The 14,937-nt window shown below is 47.1% G+C and overlaps 1 long non-coding RNA gene and 1 pseudogene across 1 annotated transcript; one reads left to right on the top strand and one right to left on the bottom strand.

Annotated features, from left to right (window-relative positions):
* Positions 1 to 320: 320 nt before the first annotated feature.
* Positions 321 to 6,498, bottom strand: LOC116147841 (NADH dehydrogenase [ubiquinone] iron-sulfur protein 8, mitochondrial-like; annotated as a pseudogene).
* A 3,045-nt stretch (positions 6,499 to 9,543) lies between these two features.
* LOC116147766 (uncharacterized) lies at positions 9,544 to 12,975 on the top strand. Its single transcript, XR_004131387.2, has 3 exons — positions 9,544 to 9,786; positions 10,616 to 10,662; positions 11,024 to 12,975. It is a non-coding gene; the product is annotated as an uncharacterized LOC116147766 (long non-coding RNA).
* Positions 12,976 to 14,937: the final 1,962 nt, after the last annotated feature.

Raw genomic sequence — 14,937 nt, 5'->3', positions numbered from 1 at the left:
ATGTTGGGAAGAATTCACCAGGGAAGCCAGCTGAGCCTGGAAGTTTTTTTGGAATACGTTTTAAATTATGAATTTAGTTTACTTAGTTCATAGGGGATTATTTATGTTTCCTATATCTTTTGAATTCAGTTCAGTAAATGGTGTCTTTAAAGAAATTTGGGTCAATTCATATCAGTTATCAAATATATTTGCTTACTTTGTTTATCAGAGTCTCTTATCCGTTTAAAATGATACATTTCTCTCTAACACTGTTTTTTTGGGGGAGTGGGGGGTGGGGAGCTTCTTTATTGGGCAGGAGGGTCCACGGGTCTGCTGGGTAGTCAGCGGTAAAGGTAGTCAGCCTGGCAGCGATCTCGGCCTCCCGCTTGTCCCCGTTGTTGAGCAGCTTGTCCTTGTTGTACAGTAGTTCCTCGTGCGTCTCCGTGGAGAACTCGAAGTTGGGGCCCTCTGTGATGGCGTCCAGGGGGCAGGCCTCCTGGCAGAAGCCGCAAAGTTGCACTTGGTCGTGTCGATGTTGTAGCGCCTGGTCCGGTGGCTGCCGTCGGCGGGTAGCTCAGCCTCGATGGTGATGGCCTGGGCGGGGCAGACAGCCTCGCAAAGCTCGCGGGGGATGCGGCGCTCCTCCCGCGCCGGGTGGCGGCGCAGTGCGTGCTCCACACCGAAGCGGGGGCTCAGCGGGCCCTTCTCAAATGGGTAGCTGATGGTGGCTGGCTCCCGGAACAGGTAGCTCAGGGTCACGCCCAGGCCTCGGATGATCTCGGTCCACAGCAGGGTCGGAGCTGCCCGGTCGGTCACCGACTTCATGTCCATCGAGGGCACCCGCATGTTCACATATTTGTAGGTGGCTGCGACCGCGCTGCTGTGGAGGCTCCGGCCACTGGGATGCCCAGCACGTGCAGCCGGGGCCAGGGCCCGAAGCAGCACGCGCGTGGTCAGGAAGCATGTTGAAGCGCAGCCGTTCCTTCCATGCGGAGCGGTCTGTCTGCCGAGAGGCCTCTCTAACACTGTTTTTGAAGCAACTCACAAATTGTGACTTCATTTTCTTAGAGTTAAAACGAATTCCATTTTTCTTCTGATCTCTTCTTAAAGCCATGATTATCCATGGGTTTGAAGTGTGTTGGTTAATTTCTAAATGTTTAGGGATTTCCCAGGTATCTTCATGATACGCATTTCTGATTTCATATAATTGTGGTCAGAGAATAAACTGTATAATTCCAGTCCCTTTCAACTTTTTGAGACTTGTTTAGACCCAGAATATAGTCTATTTCTGTGACTGTTCTAGGTGAACATGGAAAAGAAAGTCTATTCTATCCTGGTTAGTTGTGATACTCAGTACATGGCAGTGAGGTCAAGTGGGCTCTTTCTCTGGTTTAAGTCTTCTATGACCTTAGCTATTTTTTATTTACTTGTTCTTATTATGAGATAGGACAACTGATCTAGAAATATAATTGATCTGTAAAGTTCATTAATATATAAATATAATAGAGAGCAATATATTTCTTTATCAGTTCTGTTACTTCATACCCCATCTATTTTAGGATCTGTAATTAGGTTTTTATACATTTATTACCTTTCTCTTGTGATACAGACCTGTTATTATAAAAAATCCTTGGTCCAAGGTATATCTTGGTGAGTCTGACAATGAAATTTGAAAATAATACAAAGAAATAGAAAGATATCCCATGTTCTTGGATTGGAAGAATTCCTGTTGTTAAAATGTTCATCCTACCCAGGGCAATCTACACATTTAATGCAATCCCTATGAAAACACCCAGGACATTTTTCACAGAACTAAAGCAAATAATCCTAAAATTCAAAAGACTCCAGAATGGCCAAGCAATCATGAGAAAAAAGGAAGAAAGCTAGAGGTATCCTTTTCCCTGACTTCAGAATATACTACAAAGCTAAGGTAATCAAAGCAGCATGGTTCTGGCACCAAAACAGACACATGGATCAAGGGAGGGAAATACAGAGCCCAGAAAGAGACCAATGCACCTATGGTCAATTAATCTACAACAAAGGAAGTAAGAATGTACAATGGAGACAAGACAGTCTTTTCTATAAGTGGTCCTGGGAAAACTGGACACATACATGTAAAAGAATGAGATTAGAACATTTCCTTACATATACAAAAATAAACGCAAAATGAATTACAGACCTAAGGGCAGGACCTGAAAACACAAAGCTGCTCAGAACCTAAGCAGAACACTCTTTAACATGAATGGTAGCAATATATTTTTTTCATTAGTATCCTAAGGCAAAAGAAATAAAGCCCAAAATAAACAAAAACAAATGGGACTGAAGTAAACTTCAAAGCTTTTTCACAGCAAAGGAAACCATCAACCCAATGAAAAGAAAACCCACTGAATGGGAGAAAATATTGGCAAATGATATGACTGACAATGGGTTAATATCAGAACTATATCAACAGCTCTTACAACTCAATATCAAAAAAGCCAAAATAACCCAATCAAAAAGTAGGCAGAAGACCAGAATATACATTTTTCAAAAAAAGACATATGGTGGCTAAAGAGCATGTGAAAAGGTGCTCAACATTGCTAATTATGAGAGAAATGCAAATCAAAACTGCAACAACGTATCACCTCATAGTCGTTAAAATGGCCATCATCAAAAAGCATATAAATAATAAATGCTGGAGAGGGTGTGCAGAAATGGGAACCACTGTACACTGCTGGTGAGAATATAAATTGGTGCAGCCACCAGGGAGAACAGTATGGAGTTTCCTCAGATAACTAGAAACAGAGCTAACATAAGGCGCCAGCAACTCCTGTCCTGGATATATAGCCAGAAAAAAGTGAAAACACTAATTTGAAATGATGCATGCACCCCAATGTTCATAGCAGTGCTATTTATACTAATCAAGATATGGAAAACCCCAAATATCCATCAACAGAAAATATATAAACAAAATATGGTGTGTCTATATATATGTATATACATACACACATATATTATATATGCAATGGAATATTACTCAGCCATAAAAAGGAATGAAATTCTGATACTGCCAGCATTGTGGATGGACCTAGAGAATATTATGCTTCATGAAATAAATCAGACAGAGAAAGATAAATACTGTATGATATCAGTTATACATGGAATCTAAAAAATAATATAAACAAATGTGTAAAGTAAAACAGAAACAGATTCACTAATATAGAAAACAAACTAGTGGTTACCAGTGGAAAGAGGGAAGTGGGGAGGGGCATGATTGGAAGATGTGATTAAGAGATACAAACTATTTAACATAAAATAGCTGAGCAACAAGGATACATTCTATAGAGGGGAATCATAGCCATTGCCTTGTGGTAAATTTTAATGGATTATAATCCGTAAAAACACTGAATCACTATGCTGTACACCTGAACTTAGTATAATACAGTAAATCAACTATACTTCAATGAAAATAAAATAATTAAAAAAGAATACAGAAGTCTATGATCATCAGTTATATGGAAAATGGAAACGACGTGCTGCATACACTTTCCCTACATGCAATATTCATGCAGTCATGAATCAACACTTCCGTATTTCCACAGATCCAGATTACCCTGACAGGTTAATGACTGACTAGATAGTGAAACCATAGAGATCTAAGGGGACTCATAGAGAAGGAGAGACTGAAATGGAATGAGGGAGTGAAATGAAGAAGTGATTAGGAACAGAACAAGGGTCCTATAAGACCAGAGTGTATTAAAGTGGGTTTGGGGGAACATTAAGTACAGTTTTGCAGCGAATGTTCCCTGATGACCTAACTCTAACCACATGTCTGAGAAAGAACACCTCCCTCTCCCTCTCATTGTCCTGTTCACTCCAGGACTGATGGCCTCTTGCTCAGAGAATAGTCACATTCGCTGATGAAATCACGACCCGCGTCCAGGCATGGCCGGGTCTCTGCGGAGCTGGGAGACGGGCTGCAGAGGAAGCAGAAATGGTTGCAGAGGAAGGAGAAGTCAGGGACTGATCATGAAGAAACTGTGAGGAAATTGGGCCTGTACAAGTCACGGTTAATACCTCCTTGGTTTTCCAGGTGATCCAAGCAGCAGGAGGTTAGAAATGGAGTTTTATTGTCAGAAGAAAAGCTTAGGGCCCATTTGTGCAGGGTTGAATATGGGGATCCCCAAAAAGAAGTAAACACTGATTAAGAGTTTTTTTTTTAAGAAAATAGCCTTTGCCCACTTTTTTTAAAAAAAATGAATGTGTTAGACATGGTTTGCTTTCATCTAAGCAGGACAGAGCCCTCAGTCCTCCAGGGAGAACCCATTCAGCTCCACAGAGGGTCACTTGAGACCGTCCATCTCCTGAGCAGCTCCACCCCCACCTCCGGCCACCACTGATGAGACTATGAGGGGTGTCACCATGAGTGTTCTCGGCATTTGTTGGTTCTTCGCTTTCTAGACTCACAGTGAGATTGACTTTTTGGTCCTAGTGTGGCATGTGCAGCAGGTGGGAGTTCAGGTTAGGACTGTGCAGTGAGTTGTCAGCAGGGGTGACAGGATTCCTCCTGCACGGGGTTAACTGCAGATGCAGCCACCGCTCTCTCCCCTCCAGAACAGCAGTATCCGTGTTGAGCTGGAGGCTGTCCTGTGCCTCCAATGAGCAGAGCCCCTCTCACCACCCACCACAGACAAGGAGCACTGGAAGGAAAGAAATCTTTATCTTTAAGCCACTGGCAGAGGGGTGTTGTTTGTTACTGCAGCATAACCGAGTCCATCCCGATACACTGAGACACTAGGGTTTGAATCTGACCTCAGCTTCTAGCCCTAAAGCTTGCTGCTAGCTGACGCTCCAGCAGCCCCTCAGCGGTACCCAGTGCAGCTAAGCCAGGGTGCAGGCCACTGATTCAAATTCATTCCTTGGATTTTCTACTTCAGGACCAGGGAGAGTAACTCTCAGTCTTTCTTTGTTGGCAGGATGAGAGGTAAGACCCTAGACATGGCTGAGGATACAGTTTGTACAGGTCACTGGTCTGAAAAATGAGTCAATAAGAGCAAAGAGGAAATAAGAGGTGGGATTGTTAGTTGCAGTCAAGCCCCTGGTGCTACTTGTACCTGAGACTCCTGGTCCCCTGCTTTTCTTTAATCTGTTCAGGAAGATAGTGACCCCCGTTGACCAGGCTAAGTTGAATTTCTGACACTTTCAGCCAAAAAATAGTGATGACTATCGCAAGGTTTTACTTCTCTAGAAATAACAAAGTGTTTTTATTTGTCTGAATAGTAGAGCCCACGTGAAGTAAAAGCCCTATTTATCAAGAGCATTTTTGGTTTTACAACTCTGTGTCCAATCATGTTTCCTTCACACCCAGAAACCCGGAAGGGAACCTGGAGGGGCTGCGAGATCTCAAGCAACCCCGAGGCTGCTGTGTCTGCAGGTGGAGAAGCTGCGATGCCTCTGCTGCTGGAGACGTTTAGAGACAGTGAGCAGTCACAGCAATTTTAACGAGTAGAACCCAGGCTTGAAAGAGCAGCTCTTGGTGCATTTAGAACTGTGTCTAGAACACAGCAGTTTACTCGTCTGTACTAGTGAATGAGGCAGTAGGAGAGCAAGCCACCCCAGAGTTTGCACCTGGTTCAGACAAGACAGTGACGGGGTGACTTACATTGTGAGGCCGAGTGTCTCCCTCCTCCTGCAGCCCTGAGAGGCACTTGTGCTCTGTGAGATCTTTGCAAACCACACACAGGAATAGCTGTTCCTCCTGGAAAATGAGAAAGATGCTTTTCCTGTGCTGCTCACAGAACCAGACTTCCTGTGCTGGAGTCTCACCCCTGGGCTCCAGTGTTAGGAGGCTGGGGACCAAACTGGCCGGAATCCAGTTGGGCCCGAGGTCCCCTCTTGAAATGGCTGCTTGCAGAAGGGACAGCACAGGGCTTCCTCGGTGGATCTGAAAGCGACGCGGCACCCGGTGACGCCGGCCTGGCAGGAGCTGTGGCCACAGAAGAGGCTCACAGGGTCCGGCGCGTGCTCCAGGCAGACCCCGCAGGTCACCTCTCCCAGGAGGTCCCCCGCAGTGGGCCCGCTTGCTGTGACCGCCGTCCACGGTGTGCTCAGCATTTCCTTCTCAACCGTGACTCTGGCAGGAGGAGGATGCCGAGAAGAATGTGAACAGGACCTGAGGCAGGAAAAGGAGGGTTTGGGATGGAGAGGGGTCATCTCGGCCACTGGTGCGGGGCCTCCCCAGGAGCATCCTCACTGGTCCCCACACATACTTCTCATCCTCTCTAGTCTCTTCTCCGCTTGCAGATGGAGGGATCTCTTTGAGAATGGAAGCTCACCTGTGCTGCTCTGTTTCCAGCACCAGGTGAGGAGGGCTCTGAGGGCCTGTCCTCTCTCCTCAGCCTCCCCTCTCTGTCCCACCTTGCTCCCCTCCCACCACCAAACAAACAGGGTTGAGCATCAGCTGTGTGCCCGGCACTGTTCTGAGCACCTCATAGGTCTCAGCTCAGCCAGTCCTCACCTTGTCTCTAAATCCTCACCCATTTTACAGATGAGGAAAGTGAAGGGCACTGGGGTCAGTCACCTGCCGGGGTCACACAGCTAAGTGGGTGGGACAGGAGATGCTGGGTCCAGGCTGTCTAGGTGGAGCCCGCACCCTTCAGCACCATGTCCGGCTGCCTCCAGCCTCCCTGGACCTGGTCAGTCCCACAAACCACCCCACACTGTCCAATATACATACAGGACTTCTCATCAGTGGTTTCCCTCCATATAGACCACACCTGCCCTGTCAACTGCTGTTCATCCTCAGGGCTCAGTTCCCATGTCACTTCCTCAGGGAGAACGTCCTGAGCTGCTCCCGACTAGTGTGGGCGCCCTCGCCCGAGACTCCAAATGCCTGTCTTTCCACTTGATTATTTAGTGTCTAAAGACGCAGGGCATATTTGACTTGCTAATTTAGGCTTACCCCCCTGCCTGGCAGATATCACGTGCTAACTGAATACCATTTGAGTTAAAAAATTAACACACCTCCCCAAAGTGTTGATAGGCAGAACTTTATGTTTCTAGCGGGCTGAAACGTATTTGGACCAACCTTCCCCATGATAATAGTTTTTTTCTTTACCTTTATGCAATATACCTTGCTTATTAATAGAATACACTTCAAATGTTTGAAGGATGTTATGTGAAGAATTAAACTAATTCTATTTGACCATAGAGGTGAAAAATTGGTTGTTTCTGTGGAAGCATCACAGAGACAGAATTGGGCTCATCATAAGGCTTTGTTTGTTTTGCTTTTTAATTAGACTTGACACAGGAATCCGCTTCCTTGGTAGCAACTGAGTTCTCCATCACTAAAAGGCTTCAGCCGTTCCCTCTTGATGTTGTAGAGAGAAGTGTGACACGTGAGGGGACCAAGAACCAGGTCTCCGAGATCCCTCCATGCTGAAGTGACCATTGTAGATGGAGCCCTGGCCGGGGTTCTGGGGACCTGGGTTCTGTGAGCCGTGTAATCCTGGGCTTGACACTTCTGAGTGTCATTCCTAACACAGGACAGTTAAGCTGCGATTATAGTACCTGACTGCCTTCACAGAGCTATGAGTGGAATACATTGGATAATCCATGTAAATTCTTGTTTTATTTTTGGTTTTGTTTTTTCTTTGCATCACAGCAGCCAAGATCAACTCTTCCTTCTCCCATTTTTTTCTGATTGCACAAAATCACACACCAACAAAAAGGACAGCAAATAAATTTTTTATTGGAAAAAAAATTCACTCGCAATCCCACTACCTAATATAATAATATAACATGTTCATTTTCTTCCTGTGTCACCAAGAATGGCCTTGGGAACTAACTTGAAAAACCACATCAGTTAACAGCACCCCCACCAGTCCTGGGAGCCTTATGCCCCTCCAAAACGTGTCATGTGCGAGAACAGTAAGAGTGGTGCTTGCTTGGATGGTTGGAAGGGAAACCGATTTCAAAGGTATGTATGGGAAAGAGAAAATAAATAAACATGGTTTTGTCTCCTTTCTCCAGACCTTTGATCAATATAACTTGTTCCCTCCCCTCCGCTGTTCTCCTGTCTCCTCACGTGCTGTGTGTAGACATGTGAGTGAGTTCCAACTCAGTCCTGTCTGCCCTTTTCCCTCTGAGAATGAATACTAAGAAGATTCATCTTGAACTCAACACATGGTGAAGAAGAAAGGGAGGGGGAGAAATATCCTGGCTTTTGCCTGAGATCCTGCTGCACACAGAGAGGTCTGCCTGGGAGAGATGGGGGAACTCAGGAGACAAAAAAGAAACCGCCATTGTATGCTCTCTATCATTAAACCTTCCGCTAAGGAGCTGAAATAGACACTATTCCATCTCCCCTTTTCCTCCCTAGAGCTTTGGACAAGGGTTCAGTTCAGTAGTTGGTGTCGACCTGTTTTGATCATGAGTCCCGAAACCAAGTCAGCCAGGGCACACACTCCCCCCATTCCCAGCCTGTTGGACTCCCTCCCTGACCACCCTCCTGACATCTGTTGAGCAGAGTGGGACAGCAGGATGAGGAGTGGGTTCTGGGAGATGGCACTCCCTGCAAGGATGTAGGAGACTCCGCTGTGTGGATGGAAGGTGCCCTCTGTCTGCCCCTCAGGAGACTGCTCTGCCCTCACTTTCCTCTCTTGTGTTGGATCCCACCCAGACTGCTCCACCTAAAGACTCAAGCTTCCTTTCCCCACAGGCAATCAGGAAATTACTCCTTTCCTGACTAGGTCTGTCTAGTGCCCAGTGATCTCAGTTACTCAGAAAATCCTCCTGCACCCTCGACCCCTCAGCTTCGCGCCCTTGGAGCTGCTTAGGGAGCTTGTGTTCTCCTGACTCCTGCTGCCCTCACCTGTGCAGCTCACCGCAGAGCTAGTGGCGGCCACCAAAGCACACAAATCTTCGGCTTCATCAGGAAACGGGAGAAGAACAGTCCTGCTCTCCTCCGAGCCTTGTCTCCAAATGGGGATGCCCATGTGGACAAGTCAGTGTAACTGAGCAGGGCCCTCTGGGGCCTTCCCAGGACAGAGCCCTTCCCCGTGTCCTCTACTGCAACTGCTCCCTGAGGTGCCCAGAGCGAGACAATAGTACCGGATGCAGATTTCCTGAGTCTTACAGGTGCCAAACCACCCCTAGGTGAAGAAAGTAACTCCTTGATGACCATGAGACCTACTGGACCCTAAGGATTGATGACATTAACCCCTGTGACCCTGCCTTGTTACCTCACCATCAATCTGAGAATTGTGTACCAGCGGATCACATAGCCTGGGACCCCCTCGCTCACCTGCCCTTAACTCTTCGGGAAGTTCAGGGTTTTTGAGCACAGGCCACCTGTCCCCTTGTATTGTCCCCTTACAACACGGTAAATGCCACACTTTCCTTCACCACAACCCTATGTCAGTACAATTAGCGTTACTGTGGGATGACAAGCGGACCCAAGTTTGCTTTGGTGACATCAGCCAGGTCCAAACAAGGCGAAGAGTGAGCATGAGGAAGTCACATGACTTCTGCTATTCTGTTCCTCCCTGTGCCTGTCCTTTCTGTTTCTCAATGACTCTGCTCACAGATAAACTGTTAACAGGAAAGGCCTGGGAGCTGCTGGACTCGCAGAGCCCAATCCCAGGTGAGGGCAGGCGCGTGGCGGCCTCTGGCCTCCAGGACGCTGATCTAAGGTCAGGTCCCCGGCCCCGCTCTGAGGGCTCCAGGAGCAGGGCCCCGTGAGGCCCGGAAGGTACCAGATGCCTAGGGATCGAGTGGGACAAACATTCTCAGGTCCTCCTCCTGCATCATCTTGATCTTGTTTGAAAGGTAATGAGGCAGTAAGCCGGGCCCCACACTGAACTGACAAATCTGAGGGAGAGTGCACTGTGTGTGAGTGTGTGTGCGGAGCAAATGGGTCCACAAATGTGTGTTGTTTGTGTGAGGAGGTGTGTGTATGTGTGGAGGTGAGTGAACTTGAACATGTGTGGGTCCTTCTGCCTTAATAACACTGGCAGACATTGTTGTTTTTATTTTTTTAAAAATAATAGTTGGTTTACAATGTTGTGTTCCTTTCTGGTGGACAGCAGGGTGATTCAGTTGTGCATGTATGTGTCCTTGGTCATTATCGGTTATTACAGGATGTTGACTGTCGTTCCCTGGGCTATGCAGCAAGACCTTGCTGTTGACCTATTTTATATCGAGTAGTTTGTATCTGCTAAGCCCAAACTCCTAATTTCTTCCTCCTCCCCTTTCACCTTGATACTCAAAAATTTGTTTTGTATGCCAGTGAGTCGGTTTCTGTCTTGTAAATAAATTCATTTGTATCTTTTTTTAGATTCCACAGATAAATGATATCATATGGTGTTTGTCTTTGTGTCAGATATTGTTTTAATGGATTTACAGGAAATATATCATTTGTATCTCATTAGAGCCCTCTAGATAGGGACAGCTAGTAACTCCATTTTACAGACAAGGAAACTGAGGCCTCTGAGAGCCTGACTGACTCTCAGTTGGCTGAGCCATGACTCTAAGGAAATAGTGTGAACACTGAGCCCAAGTGTGTCCTCGCTCTGTTATGCTGACTCCCTGGACTATTCACCTGCCTCACTGACGGTCCCCTCCTCTGGGGGCTCTGATGGCTTCCCTTCCCCTCCAGGCTCTGAGACTGGCCAGGAGTCTGCTGTGTTTCTCACACCCCTACAGGTGAGTCCTTGGAGTGTGAGGTGACAGGAGAGTTGGCCCCGCATTGGCTGATGGGGTGTGTCTGCTGGAGGTGGTGGGAAGGGAGGGTCACACCGGGCTGTGGGGCATCAGCGGTGTTTGGATCTGGGCTGTGGGGCATCAGTGGTGTTTGGATCCAGGCTGTGAGCTGGACGATCCAGATGCTGAAGGAGAGACTAGCAGGGACCACGCAGAGTTTACTCATCACTGTGTTATCTCACAGCCCGAAAGCACAGCCCCATGTGCCCCTGAGAGTCACAGGGGTGGTCACTCCTCTCCTTCCCATCCCTGCTGCCCTGACTTCTCTCCTTTACACTGACTTCCTGGTACCATCTGCTCCAAGGTGACACCACAGCCCTGCTCCCAGCACGTCCTCCCTCCCTGCCTGCTGCTCCCTGCTGGGCTCCTGGATGGAGGGAGAAGAGAACAACTCGGATAGAGACAGAGCCGGACATGTGTGCTGGTAAAGGGAAAGTGGGGTGTGTGTCCTCAAGAAAGGGAAGGGCTGCCTTAGGGAAGAGGCCTGAGTGGCCCTGTGGGCTGTCAGACTGGTGACCTCAGTCTCTTGCTGGCTGTGGGTCGGGCACTACCTCAGCTCCTTGCCACGTGGGCCTTCCCAGCGCAGCTGCTGGCTGCACCAGAGCTTGTGGGCAGTGTGGACAGTAGCGGTCAGCTACCAGGATGTGGTCATGCTCTTCTAGGGTCTGATCACAGGGGTGATGTCTCCGTTGTCACATTATATTGGTTAGAAGCAAGTCCCAGGTCCCACACTCCTGAGGGGGAGATTCCACAACGTGTGACTCCCAGGGGGCAGGGATGGTTGGGCACCACCTCAGAGTCTGTCTGCACAGGGATGTCCCAGGTCAGAGAGAGCAGGAACACCAGGCAGTGCGGCCTCTGCCCTGGACGTGTTCATACACGGGCCGCACATCACTGAACACTCACTGTCACTGCGGGTCCACGTTGGACAAGATGACCTGCAGGACTGAGCTGTGTTCACAGAGCACCGTCCTGGATACAAGCATCAAAGTTTCCGTTGGAAGGTTTCTCTCCGGTTCTGTGTGAACCTGAGAGAGGGTCCTCTCTGAATATTTCCCTCTGAATTTTCAGGTCTCCTACATCTTGGGAAAGATCTATCACTAAAATGAACTATATTTTTCTTTATTTGTCATCCTGTCAGCAGATCCTGGGCTCCCACTATTCCTTCCATCTTGCTGTCATACAAGATCCCACAGAGTCCCTTTGGTGATTTTACTTTGCTGGTGTTGTAAGCAGGCAGAGCAGGGGGTCTCCAGAGGAGATGAGTCAGGTACAGCCTTTTCACATAAGAGAAGCTGTTTGAGACCTGAGCCATTTTATGATCTAAGCCTGGTCACATGCTTGCCCTGATAATGAAGTTAAGGGAACAGAAAAAGGAGTGACTGATCCCAGGGAAGAGAAGTAACAACAGCTTACATAATAACCCGGATAATAAAGACCCCAGATCTATGTCAATGGTAAAATGGGCCTGAAGCACTTTCTTGAGGGTTTTGCAGAACTTCAAGCCCCAGCGGGCGCTCAACCTCCACGTGACCTGGAACCTTGGGGATGATGCTGCTGACCTTTATGAACCCAGAGACCACCATCTACTTAAACTTGGACTTTGTTGCCATTTGCCCCAATTCTATACTGAATTTTCCTCTGCGTAAGCCCCTTCAGTTGTGCCCTTAGCTTAAAACCTCCCCAACTTGGCTGTTTGGGGAGACACTGCTTTGGGAAGATGCAGCGCGTTCTCTTCAATTGCTGCAAGTAATTCAGGCTCTTCCACCCCAGTGCGAACTCTTGGTGTTTCACTCACTGAGGCCCAGCAGAGAGCCCGACATCCAGGATAAAACAATTACTAAATGAGTGTGGGGTTTTGTTTCGTCCTTCAACGTTCATTTCAATGGATTAATACATGTGCAAGGTTGAAAAAATTCCTATGACGTAAAGGATAAACAGTGAAAATTACATTTCTGGCTTCATCCTATTCATAATTCTTCCAAATTTCCTCTGAGGACAAGGTGACTGTTACCAGTCTCAACAGTGGTATAGAGATTCCATTGTATCTGCTGTATTTACCACACATTCTCTCTGAACCTTTGTTAACAATTAACAATATATTCTGAGATTATGCCATTTTTAAAATATAATTATGGTTCAGGTCAAGATAATTTTAATAACAATTCTGCACTTCTGATTTTTAAAAATGTATGTATAGCAAAAGTCATCTCTCTCCCACTCTAGTGGAGTTTTTTCCTGGGCTCTGTCTCCCAGATTAAAAATTACATTCATTCTCCAGTCTCTCCTGAGGCCAGTTGTGTCACTCTGATTAAGTTCTGGCCAATATAATGAAGCAGATGTGACGTTTTAAATGTCCAGCTTTAAGGGAACAAACTTTTCTTCAGTCTATGCATTCTCTGGTTGCTCACGGAACATGGACTTGGTCTTAGCTACCTGGGGTCATGCCAACAAGGGTAAGATCCCAGGGACAGTAGAGAGGGAAGGTCATAGGATCCTGGATGCCTGGACAACCCCGTGGTGCAGAGGCACCCGAGCTGCCCTGGAACTGCCTGCCTCCCTGTCATGGAGAAACAGACAAACTTCCATCCTGTTAGACCACTGTTATTTGTGTTTCTGCTGCACACGCTGAGTTAATACATATGGAGAGAACAAGACTTCCCGGGGTGTGTGGCCATGGTGTTCTGCTCTGGAGATGAGCAGAAATCTATTCACAGTGTCACCCCTGTGGGCTCCTGGGGCATTATTGTAGATGGAGAAGAGAGAGCTGGGCCCCAGGGGGCAGCACAGGGAGACTGGAGACTGTTACCCTCCTCATCTTTCTACTACACGGGGTCTGACCTAGGGGAGTCTGTGGGTCACCAGGTGTTAGATTTGGGGATCTTACCTTCTTCATTTCCTTCCTGTCCTTTTTACAGACAGTTCCCTCGACATTCCAGCCAGGATGAGAATCACTGCTGGTGTCTCTTCCTCCTCCTCCTCCTGTCTGATGGCATGGGGTGTGGGGGCTGAGATCTAGAGGAGAAGCTCCTCAGGAAAGGAACGCAGGGTCATTGCCATTGGGCTCCATGGGAAATCTCTGCTGCCCCAGCCTGGCCTGGACAGCCAGCTTGAGACAACTGACACCAGGTCCCTCATGTCTCTACCCCAGTGATTCTAAAACATACATCCCAACACTTCCCCTAATCTATTTGTTACGCGCAAGTCATTAGGTCCAGATTATATTCCAGAAGTGTGTATAAAATAACAAAAGTGGAGGGTCAGGTTGGGAGTGGGGCAGGGAGTGGAGGAAAGGAGAGCCCTGTGTCTGAGGTTCCCATCTCTTCTCTCCACAACACACTCTTCGCCCTTGATGAAAACACCCTGGAAAACTCAAAGTCTGTATTATTTCTTCCACTCACAGTCCATTTCTAAGGGATAGTTTTTAATTAATAAAAATTTTTTGAGATTAATTTGAGATTTACAAACAAATTGCAAAGTTAGTAGAGAGTTCCTGTATATCCCACACTCAGTTTCCCCTGAGGAAACCTCACCATCACAAATTATCACAGCTAATTAAGAAACATTGGTATGTTATTAGTAAACTCTAAAATTTATTTGGATTTCAATAGTTTTTCTTTTTTTTTTTTTCTGTTCCAGGATCCTATCAAAGACACATTATATCAAGTCCCAGTCCTGTCTCCTTCAGACTCTGTGGCTGTGACAGCCCCTCAGACTTCCCTGATTTTCAATGACCTGTATATTGTGGAGAGGACTGCTCAGGGATGTTGTAGACTGTCTCCCACTTGACTTGAGTGACTGGAGCAAAGTGTTTGGGAGAAAAAGAGCACAGAGATGAAGTGACATTCTCCATACATCCAGGGTGCATACTCTCCACTTTGTTGGTGTTGCGATACCACGTACACATAGACACTGTATGTGGAGAGAGCTGATGGCAACTCTGAAGCTTTATTAAGTTGCGCAGTCTTATATAGCAAAGAAGAATGACAAGGGAAATGGTTAACAGGCAGTGTCTAGCTCAAGGTCAGAAGACCCTTTATGTTTTGGTTCGTGTTGGCACCAGCGAGCTTTACAGCTTATCAGGGCGGAATGTATGAGAAACAGCTGCTTAACAATATTTTTCTTGGACTCGGGCGGCTGTGCCTGTCTTAGGTTGCCCCCCTCTGGGGATCTTACTGGTCTTTGGCTAACCAGCCTTCTCACCTCTGAGGCTGCAGC

This window comes from Camelus dromedarius, chromosome 19 (assembly GCF_036321535.1).
Source record: "Camelus dromedarius isolate mCamDro1 chromosome 19, mCamDro1.pat, whole genome shotgun sequence".
NCBI classification, from domain to species: Eukaryota; Metazoa; Chordata; class Mammalia; order Artiodactyla; family Camelidae; genus Camelus; species Camelus dromedarius.
The sequence above is the reverse complement of the archived record's forward strand: the minus strand, read 5'-3'. Positions and strand labels throughout refer to the sequence as shown.